The 17,734-nt window shown below is 42.6% G+C and overlaps 1 protein-coding gene across 1 annotated transcript in view; it reads left to right on the top strand.

Moving 5' to 3' along the window:
• Positions 1-3,330: 3,330 nt before the first annotated feature.
• Positions 3,331-17,734, top strand: part of mapre2.L (microtubule associated protein RP/EB family member 2 L homeolog) — a 91,089-nt gene continuing 76,685 nt past the window's right edge. Inside the window, exon 1 of the mRNA XM_018267977.2 lies at positions 3,331-3,488. The gene's annotated coding sequence lies outside the window, so the exon portion shown is untranslated. The remainder of the gene's footprint in view (positions 3,489-17,734) is intronic.

The following is a 17,734-nucleotide window of genomic DNA, read 5'->3' on the forward strand; positions in this document are numbered from 1 at the left end:
CTTCTTGCTCTGTTGCTATAAATGTCTGTGCACTATTTCCCTGTTTCTAGATCTAAAGTGTCTCTTAGAGTAGTGCATTATTATGGAATGAGTATAATAGTCCAGCAATATATGGGGTTTGTCTGGTTTGCTGCAAAAACCAAAGTAATATCTTACTAGTATTAAGTATACAGCTAATTCAAGTTCAAAACCAAGGAACAGTTGTGGCATTGTCACAATTAGGGTCATGTCAGTGTCATTTCTGTCAGACAGATGCCAGTACCTTCCCTCCCCCATGAAAGGTGCATTGGGACTGGTTATTTGACTTGTGACACTGCTTTGTTTGCTCCATATTCCTCCCCCACCCTTTTCTTCTTTAGCTCCCTAATTTTTCACTAGTACTTTCATTAGTCCATTCTTTTATTCCTGCCTACCTCCTCATGTTTTTTGTTATTCTCTTCATTTATTTAATTTTCACTTTTCTTTAATTTCCTGTTTCTCACCAGTAATAAACATGCTCTTGCTCTTTTCTCTTGCTCTTTTTCTTGTCTTTATTTTCAGCATTTTTATCTGAATTCTTAATAATAAAATTACACTAGTTCTAAACTACACTAGTTTAAAATGTTCCCCAGTTATGAGCTTATGATGAACAGAATTGCTTGCACAGTATATTCTGTCAGCTATTAGTTCTGTTCTGTTTACTTATATAACAATGAATAGCCATGAATAACATGTGAATTATATCCTTATAAATGGTACCTAGTGATGTCATCGGTTATAATTGATGCTTAGTGTCACATGACTCATTGAAATTTGTAAAGTTTAAAAAATAATGATTTCCCTTTTGTAAAATACAGATGACCGGTATAAATGCACTCAGCCTTCGGCCTCAATCTTTTATATGGTTATGGAACTCCTTGGTGACCTCCAATATCCTCCTGATTTACATTATTCCCTATATATCTTCAACTAGACCTTGTATATTTACTGTTTACTAAAATGCTATTTGACTGCTTAAATAACTGACCCCCCAACAACCAGCAGCCAGATTGTCAGGCTTAATGTTGAAAGTTATATTTAACTGGCTGATACTACTGACTTGGGGTATGTTCTGCGGAGTTATTGTTACTCCGGGACACCGGGCTGTCACTACTGACTTCTTGTAAATTCTGCTGAATCATTTTCACTGGAACACCAGACTGCCAAGTCTAACCTGGGCTACATTTTGCAGAGTTTGCAGCCAGGCCCAGACTGGCAATCTGTGGGTTCTGAGGGGCTGCTGTATGATGCCATAGAAAGTCACTGTTTAGTGGGCTGGTTGAGGACTCTATATACTTGAAATGGCAGGGCCTATTTTGACTCCCAGTCCAGACCTGTTTGCAGCCCAGTTTGATTCTTCCCAGGGATCCCCTGTGCTGAATTGTGGTGTGCAGCTGTGTCCAACCAGGGTGGTGTAGAGGACTCCTGGGAATTAGAAATAAAATGGAGTCATACCCTAGGCTGAGTGTGTTTTCAAAGGTAGAACAGATTAAGAAATTTACATCGGTGCCCAGGAACAAAATTTGCAACCAGGTCCCGCTGTCCCTAGGACTACCCACTTTTCCCAACTAATATCAGCATTGCAACTAACTACCACCACCACCAGGCAGGCCCCATACAGAGATAGGCCCGCGAGCAGTCAAACACACCATGGCCTGCCCTCCCCCATTTATGCCACTGGGGTGCTTATCTTTTTAGTGCCCCAACACTATACCCTTCCAGTGTTACAGACCAAAGGTCAGAGGTTATTGATCAACACGGTTAGTGACTGGGTTTTATTCTCCTTTAATATTGGTTTCTCTAGACCAGTGATCCCCAACCAGCAGCTTGTGAGCAACATGTTACTCACCGACCCCTTGGATGTTGCTCTCAGTGGCCTCAAAGCAGGTGCTTATTTTTGAATTCCAGGCTTGGAGGCAAGTTTTGGTTGCATAAAAACCAGGTGCACTTTCAAACAGAGCCTCAATCTAGGTGGATAATCCACATAGGGGCTATTAAATGGCCAATCACCAGGGCCGGATTTACATAGCGGGCACCCCTAGAACCGTCCGTCACCCCTGTACCCTCCCCTTCATGCACATGCACAACTTTTCATCACCAGTACTGGAGATTGGCACATGGGAAATTTAAAAAACTATTGTATCTCATGATCAGCTCCAGAGATTCCGAACTAGGGATGCACCGAATCCACTTTTTTGGATTCGGCCGAACCCCCGAATCCTTTGCGAAAGATTCGGCCGAATACCGAACCGAATCCGAACCCTAATTTGCATATGCAAATTAGGGGTGGGAAGGGGAAACCATTTTTTACTTCTTTGGTTTGTGACCAAAGTCACGTGATCTCCCTGCCCCTAATTTACATATGCAAATTAGGATTCGGATTTGGTTCGGCCAGGCAGAAGGATTCGGCCGAATCCGAATCATGCTTAAAAAGGCCGAATCCTGGCCGAATCCCGAACCGAATCCTGGATTCGGTGCATCCATATTCCGAACCAATGCGGGTGTGGTTGGGCTTCATGCCGCCCCCTAAAATCCTGCCGCCCTAGGCCCGGGCCTTAGTGGCCTTTCCATGAATGCCAATCACAGCCCTTATTTGGCACCCCAAGAACATTTTTCATGCTAGTGTTGCTCCCCAACTCCTTTTACTTCTGAATGTTGCTCACAGGTTCTAAAGGTTGGGGATCCCTGCTCTAGGCCATGGATCATGTAGAGCATTACTATGAATAGGGATCCAAGGTTCGATTCCAGCCAGGACATAAACTTCTGCACACATTCCCTGTGATTGCTTGACTTTCCTTAGATTGTAAACTTCACTGGGCAGGAACTGTTATGTTATGAAAGAAGACGCTACATACTTTATATGAATAAAGCATATAAATATCCAGGGAGTATTTAGAGCATTGCCCAATTGCTCCTGTCTAAAGTAACATTGTTCTTTTACAAGTCTTGTGAATTCTCAGGCGCAAATACAACTACTTTTTTTCATTTGACTTCAGCCTTTACAGGCCTTCCCTTTCCTGTGCATTTAACCATAACATATAGAAGAGCAGTGACATTACAGTGCAGCGCATCCCATTGTCCTCGGTGCCCCAGGCTGCTTCCCCTCAGCGCTAACCTCTCCATAAACATTTCACTCTACTCTAAGCCACGCCCACACATGTCACAGACCACGCCTTCGCTGGCGGCATACCCTCGGTCCTCTTGCATTTTTTTCTCCAAAGTGGGTGTGATTTCGTGGGGTCATGTGACGTAGACGGCGGGGATGGGTGTGAGGCAGGGCAGTGGGCGAGACTGGGGGTGGAACAACAAAGCTGGAGAGCTGCCGGCGTGTAGGAGCTGTCAGTGAGTTGTGAGTGAGGAGAGAAGCCGCCGCTGGGCAGAGCTGTCACAGTAAATTAGCCGCTCCTGTGTGGGTGTCATTCGCTTTCAGGCTGACGTGCTGTGAGGGGGCCGCTCTGCACTTGCAGCAGGTGAGTAAAGTGCATTGTAAGCAGTGAGTTCAGTGGCATCAGCTGACATGGGCATTCCCTTACTCACCGTGTGTCAGTGCCACTCCTTACTCCTGTCACTCTACTATTTTACATTAAGTGCTGCCAATCTGTGCCTGTTGGAAGTTGTAGTTAAGCTTATGGGAGACGATAGAGTCGGGGGCTTGGGGGTCCTTGCTGTTACTAGCAGGGATGTACCAACTAGCGCTGGTACCAGGCACGAGCTGCCCAGGATAGAACTTTATTGGGCCCTGTCATTCCTGACTGTCAGTGGAGTCAATCGTGTTGTTTGTTATGCACATGGCACTGACATGAGACGCAGTCACTTTCTGTCCCTCTGTGTGTCCTTTATGTGAGTCTAATTCCAGCTTGTCTCCTGCCCATGGGCAACCCTCCAGCTGCCAGTGAAAGCAATGCTTAGTGCCAGCCCCCCAGCGCTACTGCTTATTATTGATTTTAACATGTATTTGTTATAGGGATTCTGTCATGATTTTCATGGTGTAGTTTTTATTTCTAAATTATCTTGTTTACACTGCAAATAATTCACTCTACTATATAAAAATTTCATTCAACAAGTGCATTGTTTTTTAGTTGTAATATTGGTGTGTAGGCAGCCGTCTCGGGTCATTGTGCCTGGCCATGTGCTTTCAGAAAGAGCCAGCACTTTAGGATGGAACTGCTTTCTGGCAGGCTGTTGTTTCTACTGCTCAATGTAACTGGATGTGTCGAAGTGGGACCTGGATTTTTACTATTGAGTGCTGTTCTTATATCTACCAGGCAGGCAGCTGTTATCTTGTGTTAGGGAGCTGATATCTGGTCACCTTCCAATTGTTCCATTGTTAGGCTGCTGGGGGAGAGGGGGGGATATCACTCTACGATGTTGCCAAACGAGCGGATCTCTCCCCGATATGCCCACCTTGAGGTGGGCAATATCAGGCTGATCCGATCATGGGCCCTAGGGCCCAACGATCAGATCCAAACGAATGGTAACAGGCGGTCGGATCACGGGACCGCATCAATGAACAGATGTGGCCGCGATCCGATTGGATTTTTAGTCCCATCCGATCGGCCAGATCTCAATCGGGGAAGCCCGTCGGGGAGCCCCATACACGGGCCAATAAGCTGCCAACTCGGTTTGTCGGCCCGTATATGGCCTCCTTAACTTGCAGTACAGCAGTAAAGAGTGACTGAAGTTTATCAAAGCACAAGTCACATGACCGGGGGCAGCTGGGAAACTGACAATATGTCTAGCCCCATGTCGCATTTCGAAATTAAATATGAAAAAAATCTGTTTGCTCTTTTAAGAAACAGATTTCAGTGCAGAATTCTGCTGGAGCTGCACTATTAACTTATGCATTTTGAAAAAAAACATTTTGTCCCATGACAGTATCCCTTTAACAACCAACATATTCTGTCCAATAAGCTGTATACATTACACACACAAGTTATATACAAATACAGACCTATACAGAAGGTATAGAAGTGGGAGCTGCTGTTTAGAGCTTACAATCTTCAAGGGATGGATAGTATCTTTTCCAGCCCTTGTATTTGGGTTTGGTTGAGTTCATTATAGGTGTGTCTTCTCCCTCCCCAGTGTATTTGCAGTTCATGCCGGCTCATGCGGCTCCAGGATGTGAGTACACAAGGGGATCCTGTCATACATTCTGGTGGCACAGCTGGGACACGGGCAGACCCTGTCACATGACCAGGAAGTGTCACCAGCTGCATGGCTGGCTTTTGTCAACCTGTTTATTGCAGGGTTCTGCTGATGCCACCTTTAAGTATCACAGCTACTATCGGATGGCAGTGCTCCTAGGATTCCCCAGTCATAATAAATTGCTATTGGATAGCTCTAAAAATGCAAGTGGTGTTTCCTTGTTGGGCATTACAAATCCTATATTACAACTCCTTTCTGTCCTATAAATTTCACAGAAATAATTCCCTTTCATGCTGTAAATTCTTAATAGAGGGAGGCAGCTGGTTAACCTCCTGGCTTCCCCCCATTAGCGATTATCCTACCCCACAAGCACAGTTCCTATTCTGTTGTTAGATAATTAGGGTTATTGAAGTGCTCTTTGGGCCTCCCCCCCTGAGATTCTTGTATCTATTCCCCAGCTGCCAGCTTTTCTGCACTGCAAATGGATGCGCTGAATCAATGATTAGGCACATTTAAGGATTGATTTTGTGCAGTAAGGGGGAAGGCATTTGCTACACAATGAGACATGCTCTTTTTGTTTATTAAATGCAACATATATCTGGTGCTGGGAAGCATTACTGTTTCACTGCAGACACTTTTTAAGGAGTTATTTTGTAAAACAGGAAGCTGTGTTTCCATTTCCCATGTGATTATTGCACAGGACGAGTAGAAACAGTAAAACGAAGGTTTGTGCAACAGATTCTCTCTTTGGGTTATATTTAACAAAGGATGAACAAAAAAAGATCACCGCTGTTTCCCAGAGGGATATTTTACAGCTTTATATTCACCTGTAAAGGATTTTTACTGGCATATTTAGAAAGAGGTAGAAGAGAGATTTCAGCCTCTATTTTCACCACTTCATAAATACAGGTATGTTCTTAATGTCAGCGGTGAAATAGGGAACTTATTGATGATGTGGCAGGTTATCAATGAACTTGCAGTAAATAAGACTTTGTAAATGTAAATTTGTTACTTCTTTATTTGCCTGTACTACATGAACCTTTTGTGTGCAGTTTTCGTCTTCTTTGTAATGAGCTGCTGCTATCAGCATTTCCTTCCCCTATAAGTTAATAAATTATGGAGATTGTAGCCACTGTTTCTGTCAATTTATAGCATTGACAGGAGTTTTGACAGTAGGTTTGTCAGACACAGAGTCTGGCTTCATTATATTTTTTTTTACAAAACACTAACAACACTGTACAATACAGTAACAATACAGAAACACATACAGAGACATATGCAGTTTGACAAATAGAAGCAAACCATTCACAAGCAATATAAAAATGAAGACATGAGGCCAAAGATCTGTGCTCTCATGAGAGCTTGTAGAATAGAGGTTGGGGTACAAGTGATCCATTAGAGCTGCAACATTTTAGGGGGCATTAATACTTAGCCGTAGGACTGTGGTACAGCTTTGGGGATTTTGAAAAACAGATCAAAGGCAGAGCTACAAGGGTCTAACACACAATTGTGCAAGGGATGACTGTACATAAAGGAGGGTGGACTTATGCCATTAGGTACTTATTCTTCAGAGGGCTATATGTAGACACTAAACCTTCAGTTGAGGGCTATGAGCCTAAAGTTACACCCCCACCACACAATGCCACTCCTCAATCTGAAATATCTTCTGTGTAATAAACCTACAGCTATCACTAAAGTCCCTACAGCTTGGATAGGGTTTTCACAATCTCGAGCACCCATGCTACGCCAGGGCCATTAATAATTTAATAATTAACTACTCACTTGATAGCCCAATTGCCACTTAAGTCCTCGTAAAAAGAAATACAAAAAGGGCAGAAATTAGGGATGCACCGAATCCAGGGTTCAGGATTCGCCCAGGATTTGACCTTTTTCAGCAGGATTCGGATTATTTCGTGCCTGGCCAAACCGAATCCGAATTTGCATATGAAAATTAGGGGTAGGAATGGAAATCATGTGACTTTTTGTCACCATACAAGAAAATAAAAAATTCCCGTCCCTAATTTGCATATGCAGGATTTGGAATCGGATCGGTATTTGGCCCAATCTTTCATGAAGGGTTTAGGGATTCAGTCGAGTCCCAAATAGTGGATTCGGTGCATCCCTAGCAGAAACATACATTTTTCAAAATGTTTTCCACAAAACATGTTACAGGTATGGGATCCATTATCCAGAATACCATTATCCAGAAGGTTACAGTAAGGCCATCTTCCAAAGACTCGATTTTATCCAGATAATCCAATTTATTTATAAAGATTACCTTTTTGTCTGTAATAATAACACAGTACCTGGTACATGATTCAAACTAAGATATACTGTAAGTAATCCTTATTGGAAGCAAAGCCAGCCTATTGGGTTTATTTAATGTTTAAATTACTTTCTAATGGACTGAAGATCCAAATTACTGAGCATTCTGCTTAACAGGTCCCATACCTGTTAACATGAATCCAAAAATATGTATCAAGGGCCCTGACCAAAACGGTGGATTTGCTTTCTTGATGAAAACCATCTGCTAGGGATCCATGTTCATGTCTTATTACTGTAAATACTAAAAATAGGTAGATTATGCATTTTTAAACAGGCATGAGCAAAATCCATTCTGAAGCCACATATTAGCTCATATTTTATCTCCTTGTCTGAGCATCTGTCATTAGAACATAAGCGCATAGGCCACAATGATTGAGCTTCTCAGTGACTTACCTGGGCTCACACTGTAGCATATTTGGTTTTGTTATTAAGGACGAGCATTTCTCCCTCCTGCTCCTAACATAACAATTAATTCACAATGCATAATAATTCATAATATATAAGATACAAAATCTTTTATCTAATCCTCTGGGTTGATATCATTGACTGCTATTTCTTTAGGCTCCAACAAACTTAGTAGTAGTTTCTACTGTTTGGCATCTGGTTTTAAACTAAACTTGTTGGATCATTATTGATTCTATAGAAATGAAATGGGGCTAGTTTCAGGGTTATACATCCATAGAAAGAATGATCTAATATCTTAAACAGCAGTGCATTATATGTATTAAATATTTATTGAAACAATGTAGCAGAAGACAGCTGATTTACAGACCTGTGCAGAAGCATGGTTTCAGAAACATGGTTTCAGTGTGCAGAAATGATACTGCTTTCAGTTGAATGTAATAATTGTATTGGAAAGTTGCTTAATATTACATTTTCTTTTATTATGCAAAAACATTAGGGTGGTATTTCATTTAAACTGACCCACGCATGTGTGACAGCTCAAAACATACATTATTGTAGCCCTGAGATAACGAATAGTATGTTGGTAATCCATATTATTTCTGTACCATGAACACAACTATGGTTATGTCCCAACATTGCCTGGAAAAGGCACTTCAGCACTGGCTTCAGCAGTCATTTTTGCAAGGTGAAGTATATTGGGGAACATTTATTTACCATTCATTGGAATTTAGTTGTTTGTGGTTTCAAAATCTTTTTCGGAACCCTATTGAGATATGTATTTTGTTCAACAGTATTGTTCCCACCCCACAAGATGTGTTTATTGTCTTTCTTTACTTTCAAAGGTGTCAAGCACTGAAAGGAGGTTTCCCTGGTCATTCTCCTTCTGTTGCTGCTTGTGCAGAACAGCAGACTTCCATGTGGTGGCTTTTGCCTCTTATTAGCAGTTAGGAAAGTTAAACATCTCGACAACATGAACGCTATTGCCATAAAATATCCTTCCTCCTAGGTTTATGTTGGTTTATATTATAACGCCCTTTAATCAAAAAATATTGAGAAGTTGCTTCACCTTTTACTAAAACTGGAAAACGAGTGAGATAATTAAATTAATGCATGTATCTAAAGATGGCCGTAAACAGGCAGCTTTAAAGGAATTGTTAAGAATAAAAATAAAAACTGGGTAAATAGATAGGTGTATAAAATCAGAGACTTGAGGGGGGGGCACATGGGTCATATCTGTTGCTTTTGAATCTGAGCTGAATGCTGAGGATCAATTGCAAACTCACTGAACAGATATGTCCCATGTGGCCCCCCTTCAAGTCACTGACTAACTCAGAGTTATAGAGCTGAAAAGCAGGAAGTAGTGTTCTGGCTATTATGTTAGACATTCAGTCACTCCAGCCTTTATACATTACATTAACTAACTATATTAGAAACATTTTTTATTTTTATCTATTTACACAGTTTTTATTTTCACACTGAACTGTTCCTTTAAGATGCCAATTCGGGTCCTTTGGATTGATTCAGCATCTTATCTGCCAGTGTGTGGGGCCTTCTGGCAGGCTTCCCAGACTGATATCTGGCCAAATATTGATTTTCCCCTCCGATAGAGGACGGCATTGGCTAGTTGATGAGGTCTTCATCCAGTCAGCTCCTATTCCCATCGCTGGCTAATCCAAGGGCCAAACAATTAGATTAACCTAATATCGCTTTGTCTGTGGGCGGCATTTCAGGAAAAGATCTGCATGTTTGGCCATCTCACCAGATCTAATAGTGTATGGTCACCTTAAGTAATGAAACAGAATGTAACTGAAAAACAAATTATTCTAATGTATACTATTTGAAAAAATAAGCTTTGTTAAATATTTCTAACCCTCTGCTGGCCTCATTGGGCTCATATAGATAAATAACCCCCTCCCCCCTTTGTTCTAAACTAGATGTATGAGAATATGACTGCCACAGTTGCACTATACATTCTTTGCCTGAGGGTTAAACTAAAAACAATGTCTCATTTTTAATGAATCCACATACACAATCCACCATGCCTCATTGCCTAATTATTGTGTGTGCAAAGTCAAGCACATAACTGTTAATGAAGGTTCTGACACACATTTGGCTCTGTAATCATCATTGCATAGTAGGTCTTTTCAGTGCCATTTGGGTCATGAGGCAAGGGGAAAACCATACCTCAAAGGGACATTTTACCAGTGGTGGCAAAATAAATACCCCTGGTATGTTTAAGAGTTGAATTTCTTTTAAAGGAGAAGGAAAGCTACCGTGGCAGTTTATTGCTGATAGATTTACCACAATAGTGCAAGCTAAAACTCTTTATTTATTCTGTAGAATGCTTTATCATACCTGAGTAAACAATTATCTGTTTGTTTAGGATAGTAGCTGCCATATTAGCTTGGTGTGACATCACTTCCTGCCTGAGTCTCTCCCTGCTCACTCATAGCCCTGGGCTCCGATTACAGCAGGGAGGGAGGGGGAGAGGAGCAAACTGAGCATGCTCAAGCTCAAGCCCTGGAGGTTTAAGCTGAAAACAGGAAGTCTGATACAGAAGTCCATGTATACACAATAGAAGGACAGAAATGCTGTGTTTCTTTTGACAGAGGACTCAGACCAGCATTACTTTGAGGGTTTACTGGTTTATTTATATAGACCTTTCTGATAAAGCTTACTTATTTTTAACCTTTCCTTCTCCTTTAACTAGAAATTGGTCTCTTTCACTGTAGAGAGTGCAATGAGGTTGCTGCACCAGTGATTCTGAAGGGGTGGTGGTGGGATGCCTCTCTTCTAACCGATCAACACATGCTGCAATCAGGTTGGAGTGGGGACAACACAGAGGCATTCCAGGGCCAAGGGGGACATTGAGAAGGTTGCCTAGGTGACAGGAAAGACAGCAGCATCCCTGGGTCTGTGGTCAGTTTGAGATATACTGTATATATCCAAGACAGCATTTCAAGAGAGAGATGTGAGTACCTCCAACAATAATGTATCAATCAGTTAAAAAATTTAAAAAAATTTTAGGACATAAGAGCAAGACCTAACGCGTTTCATGCCTGCTGGGGCACTTACTCATAGATTGAATGACACATCCCTGTACACAGGTTATAAAGGGGCTGTAGCCAATCACAAGACAACAGTCACATGTTACCAATTTATACAATTAGTAAAAGTCCACCTAGTGGTTAAAGTGCTAATTGTTACAAACATATCTGTGCAATTCAATGTGCCAAATAAAGAAAAACAAAAGAAAAACAACACAATAAAATAAATACTAAGTGTAAATTACACCTCAAAAAAGGTTGAATAGTGACTTTGATGTGATGTGCTTGTGACTGTTGTCTTGTGATTGGCTACAGCCCTTGGATTCCAGGTCTGGACTGGGATCCAAAATAGTTCCTGGCATTACAACGTGTCTTTTGCGGAAAAAGTTGCACGACAGCAGTTGCCCTTAATAAATGAGTCTCTGCAAGCTCCCCTTTCTGCAACAGAGATCTCAATCTTGCTTGTGTATACTTGCATTGTCGTGGAAAGAACATGTCCCTAAATTTTACAAAATTTCCTCCTTAAAGTACGTCTCAATTTTGTCATTTCATATATTTAAAACCCTGTACCTACTGGGATGAAGGCCAATGCTAAATGCAGAATAAAGGACCTTAATTCTTGTTTTTGTGTGTTTAGCATTGGTATGGTGATAAGGAGTTTCCGTTTGGTAAACCCAATGTTTACTCTTTAAAAAATATGCCCCAGAGCCCTTTACAGGATATATAGCAGGCTGGGTATTGGGTAAAGATTACTATCTACCAAAATGTCAAATTTTCTTTTTTAGTAACAAGACATCGTCTAAAATCATCTATTCACACATGTTTATTGTATATAATTAGTCATTTAATATTTAGGCAGTGGTTGTGCAAAATCTGATAATTCTTTGTAATTTGACTGTTCCCTGGGAAACCCTCTGTGCCACAAGGTTTATGTACAGTAATTGAGCAGAATCTGTGTATGCTTCCTGCAGAAGTGGAAACAGATATTCTGTCTGTTGGCACATTCACTCTTCTTTGTAATATGATGGAGTCTGCTTCTTATGCTTTAGTAGATACTGGGCACACATACAGTGACTCATCTGTGTCAGCCACTAGTGTGATATTTCTGCTATATACTGTAAGGTGGAGGTGTGCCGTGCTGCTTCCTCTCTGCTATTTTAGAAACAGTTGAATCCTTGCTTTGCGATACAGTTCTCCATTTTTTCTCCAATTATTTGTAGTATACTTAAAGTATGGAGACCCAATTACAGAGAGACCCCAGGTCCTGAGCATTCTGGATAACAGGTACCTTGCCTGTACACAGCATGTGTGTAGCTGAGAATGCTGAGAGCTTACATATGAAGCAGCAGTTGTGTCTGTGTTTGGTTGTATCTAACAGGTATGTGCTCCTGAACCCTCGTGCTGATGAGAGGTAAGTAGGCCAGCTTCAAGCAGTGGCTTAACTAGTGATTGGCGGGCCCAGGTGCAGGACGTGCACCTGGGCCCCCTCTAAACAATCACGCGTCAAGAAATATCCCCCTGCTTTGATGCCCACAATAACACTTATTGCGGCTCTGGTGGGGCCCAAGGGGGTGTGTGACGGGGTGCGATTGACCCCTAGTAGTTACACCACAGGCTTCACTAATTTTTTTCTCACCCCTTCCCTTACTTGACTCGTTTGTGGCATGGATTGGTTGTACAATGCAGACCCAATTAAGTGACTTGTTTTCTGTCAGCAGTTTTAGTTGAAAAGGGATCCTGTCATCGGTTAATATTGCTACTCCAGCAGAATTCTGCACTGAAATCCATTTCTCAAAAGAGCAAACAGATTTTTTTATATTCAATTTTGAAATCTGACATGGGGCTAGACATTTTGTCAATTTCCCAGCTGCCCCTGGTCATGTGACTTGTGCCTGCACTTTAGGAGAGGAATGCTTTCTGGCAGGCTGCTGTTTTTCCTTCTCAATGTAACTGAATGTGTCTCAGTGGGACATGGGTTTTTACTATTGAGTGTTGTTCTTTTTTTTTTTAAAGTGTTTATTTATGCATTTTAACTTTACAACAAAGAGTAAAGACAGTAAAAGTGAACCATCACATTAAGCATCTCTCAACAATACAGAAGTGCATACGCTAAGTAATCTGTAGCGGTAATTAACAGGTTTAGCCCAGTGGGTGGGATAGGAAGTTTCAGGGGCTTAAGGGCCCACTAAGGTCCCTGTAGATGGGGGGGAAGCACATGATCATGATCAGGGTTTGCATCCAGCCAAGGTGTCCAAATCTGAGTAAACTTCTCCGGACATCCTCTGCCTTCGTATGTTAATTTAATCAGGGGAAGTGCTTTGTTGGTCAGTTGGATCCATGCATGTTTCGTAGGTGACTGCGGGGCCATCCATTTAGTCATCAGCAGTTTCTTTGCATAAAATAGTAGGGCGCGGAATAAGAGTCTGGACCTATTGGTAGGTATAATTTCGTCTATCAGCCCTAGGAGGCATACTTCTGGCGTGCATGGACCAGGGAAAGCCAGTTCCTCAGACAGGTATAGTATAATGGAGTTCCAAAAGGATCGGATCCTAGGGCATGACCCGGTCATATGGGCAAAATCCGCCCCTCTCTCATCACATTTAGGGCAAATGGCTCCCGGATTTCTGCCCATTTTCTCCAGTTTGCTGGGCGTGATATATATTTGGTGCAGGAATTTAAGTTGGACAAGCTTGTCTTTCAAGGCAATTAGGCCAGAGTAGATCGATTCCTTGGCCTCCTCCCATGTTTCATCTGTTATTGCTGGAAGCATGGTCCGCCACTTGGGCAAGGCCTTGTCAAAGGGAGTAGTGCCCGTTTTGAGCAGGGCTTTATAGAGTCTGGATATCAACCCCGTGCGCTGAGGGTTTCGGAGGACAAGTTCAAAGGAGGGAGTGACATACTGTACTGTTAACCCCGAGAATTGGGATCGGAATGCATGGCGAAGTTGCATATACCGGTATAAATGGATATCTTGATGGCCGGTTTTGTCTTTAAGCTGAGAAAGGGTGGGGAATTGCATGTCCACTAGTAGCTCCCCCAGTAACTTAATGCCCCGATGAGGCCAGTAGCTAAAGTCTTGTAAGTCCCTGAGGTGAGCGAGGTTGCTGTTCAACCAAAGTGGCAAGTGGGGGGAGAGGAGTGGGGGATCACACTGTAGTAACTTGGATGCAGCTCTCCAAGCTTTAAAGGGAGTCGTGATCGTAGATGGCAGCCTATTGTAGTCAGTCAGGCATCTATAAGGAAGGTTGCGGATCCCAGCCCAGGAGCCCACAAGATGTGCCAAGAGAACTACACCCGGATCCTCCTCCTGCAGATTGAACCATGCATGGATATGATATAGTTGGCCAGCCAGAAAGTATAGTTGCAGGTGTGGGAGAGCCAGGCCACCCTGTTCTACTGAAGCCGTCAAACTTTTCCAAGACAAACGGGGCACTTTATTTGCCCAGAGGAAGGAGGAGAGCATGGACACAATTTGAGCGAAGAATTTCTGGGGAATCCATACTGGCGAGTTGTGCAATCGGTACAGCAGTTTCGGTAGGAAGATCATTTTGTAAAGATTCACTCTCCCCCAAAGAGTAATCGGTAAAGGGGTCCATCTGGTTAGAGACGGTTTGAGTTGTTGTTGAAGGGGATCTAAGTTGTCAGCCAAGTATCGTGAAATCTGAAGTGAAATCACTATGCCCAGGTATTTGAAGCTCGTGACCCATGGTATCTCATTTGCTTCCGGAGGTGAAGCCGGGATCGGATCAATCGGCATAAGGATTGACTTAGATTTATTAATTTTGAGACCTGAGTAGGTACCGAAGCTATCCAGAATAGCAAGAGCTGAACTAAGGGAATCATATGGGTCTGCCAAAAACAATAGGAGGTCATCGGCATAGAGAGCTAGCTTGTCCTCCAGCGGTCCCCGTCTCAGGCCCGCCACCTGGTCAGATTGCCTAATGAGAATTGCTACAGGCTCAATGGCCAATGCGAAAAGGAGGGGAGATAGGGGGCAGCCCTGCCTTGTCCCTCTGGCAAGTGGAAAAGAATCTGAGACGGAGCCTCCGGTCTTGATTCTGGCTGTCGGTTTGAGGTATAGGAGCTTAATCCAGTCAATAAAACCAGGGCCAATCCCGAATCGTCTCATAATTCCCACAGGTATTGCCACTCCACAGAATAGAAGGCTTTGGTGGCATCCAGGGAAACTAGCACTCTGGATCCTGGGTTGTCGTGCTCAAGCTGGAGGTGGGTGTAGACTCTCCTCAAGTTAGTATTCGTAGATTTGCTAGGAATGAAACCGGATTGGTCAGGGTGGATCATCGAGTCTATTACTGTCGCCAGTCTAGTGGCCAGGATTTTGGCGAATATTTTGGTGTCAGTATTGATCAATGAAATGGGCCGGTAAGACTCACAGTGTTCAGGGTCTTTTCCTTCCTTGTGTATCAGCACTATCACCGCTTCGTAGAATGAGGGTGGCAGGACCCCTTGTTCAATAGCAGCTAGGAAAGTTCGGTGTAAATGCCCAGGTATGTGTTCCAGGTTTTACCCTGCGGAAGAGCAGCTATCGCCTCTCGGACCTCCTGGAGGGTAATTGGTGCGTCTAGAGCTGTCGCCTCATGTTGCGAGAGCCTAGGAAACGTGACTTTGTCTAGGTATTCACCCAATTGTTGCTGAGTATAGGTAGCTTTAGAGTCATAAAGCTGGGAATAATAAGTGCGGAACACTTCCTGGATCTCCCGAGGTCTAGTGATTATTTGCCCTGCCGCATTTTGGATTCTAGGTATACAAGTCTGAGAGTCTCTAGTCTTTGCCAGCCAGGCCAGGAGTCTACCAGCTTTATCTCCCTGGTCGAAGATGCGGTAGTCCGCATAAAGTAGATCTTTTTTAGTCAGCTGGGTGTGAATCAATTCCAAGTCCCTTTGGGCGGTAGATAAAGTGGCGTTAGTCTCCAAGGTAGGGCCAGACCTGTGGTTCTCTTCAGCTTGCATCAGGTGGTGTTCTGCTGCTGTGATTCTGTCTTTGGTGTCCCGTCTGGAGGCTGCTATTAGTGATATAAGCTCACCACGGGCTACTGTTGAGTGTTGTTCTTAGATCTACCAGGCAGTTGTTATCTTGTGTTAGAGAGCTGTTATCTGGTTACCTTCCCATTGTTCTTTTGTTTGGCTGCTGGGGGGGAAAAGGGAGGGGGTGATATCACTCCAACTTGCAGTACAGTAAAGAGTGATTGAAGTTTATCAGAGCACAAGTCACATGACTTGGGGCAGCTGGGAAATTGACAATATGTCTAGGCCCATGTCAGATTTCAAAATTGAATATAAAAAAATCTGTTTGCTCTTTTGAATAATGGCTTTCAGTGCAGAATTCTGCTGGAGCAGCGCTATTAACTGATTCATTTTGAAAAAACAATTTTTCCCATGACAGTATCCCTTTAAGGGGAAAGCAGTGCACTTTTGATCCTTAAGACAAATAATCCTTTTGGGGATCTGAGTAAATGAGGTGTTTTGCATTACAGGCATATTTAGCTATTATGGTAATATGAATGCTCGTTCTGGTAGGCTGACTTACAGCACTGCAGTAATGGGGCAAAGCAATCAGTGAGGCATTGTTTGCTATCGATATGGTTCATTAACGGACTGGAAAAGTTTAAAAAATCAGCCAAGTTGCTGTCCTATAATGTCGCACACAGTGTCCTCTGCCTGACACAGTGCAGTCACAGCTAAAGGGTATTGGCCTAGTTATTAAAGGGATACTGTCATGGGAATTTTTTTTAATGTATCAATTAATAGTGCTGCTCCAGCAGAATTTTGCACTGAAATCCGTTTCTCAAAAGAGCAAACAGATTTTTTTATATTTAATTTTGAAATCTGACATAGTGCTAGACATGTTGTTAGTTTCCCAGCTGCCCCCAGTCATGTGACTTGTGCTCTGATAAACTTCAGTCATTCTTTACTGCTCTACTGCAAGTTGGAGTGATATCACCCCCTCCCTCCCACAATGGGAATGTAACCAGATAGCAGCTCCCTAACACAAGATAACAGCTGCCTGGTACATCTAAGAACAGCACTGAGTAGTAAAATCCATGTCCCTCTGCGACACATTCAGTTACATTGAGCAGGAGAAACAACAGCCTGCAATAAAGCAGTTCCATCCTAAAGTGCTGGCTCTTTCTGAAAGCACATGATCAGGCAAAATGACCTGATATGGTGCCTACGCACCAATATTACAACTAAAAAAAAATACACTTGCTGGTTCAGGAATTAAACTTTATATGGTTTTCCTAGGTCAGCAATTGAGGAGTGCTGCTTCTGCCTGGCATAAAGGCAGTACTTGGAACAAAAGGTGGGCATGGGCCTTGGCAGAAGTAGCTCATTTACAGGAACATTTACGTGTTTCAAAGATTCTTAGGTCCAGTATACATACTGGAAACATATTTTCTCAGGTTTTGAGTTTCTGGTTGAATGTTATGTTTCAGTCATGTGATAATTTAAATGTAGACAGCACCATAATAAAGTTGCAAAATGAAAATGTTTCTTCTGATTGAAGAAACTGTTTCTGTCCCTTAGCAGCGAGTGGTTGACTTTGAGCATAAGAATGAGCAATAACACATTTTCAGCAGCAATGTAGAAACCCATTTCTTCTGCTTGTTGCTTGCAGCTCAGTGCTGTGCTTCCTGGTTTCCTCCTTACCACATTGCCTAAAATGAGTGACACATTCCCTGTTTTACATTGTACAGCTTTAACACACACGATAAAATGTGACCTCGGTGACTAAATTTAGCAGTGATGTTACCTTTAGCCAATATGCAAATATAA

This window comes from Xenopus laevis, chromosome 6L (assembly GCF_017654675.1).
Source record: "Xenopus laevis strain J_2021 chromosome 6L, Xenopus_laevis_v10.1, whole genome shotgun sequence".
NCBI classification, from domain to species: domain Eukaryota; kingdom Metazoa; phylum Chordata; class Amphibia; order Anura; family Pipidae; genus Xenopus; species Xenopus laevis.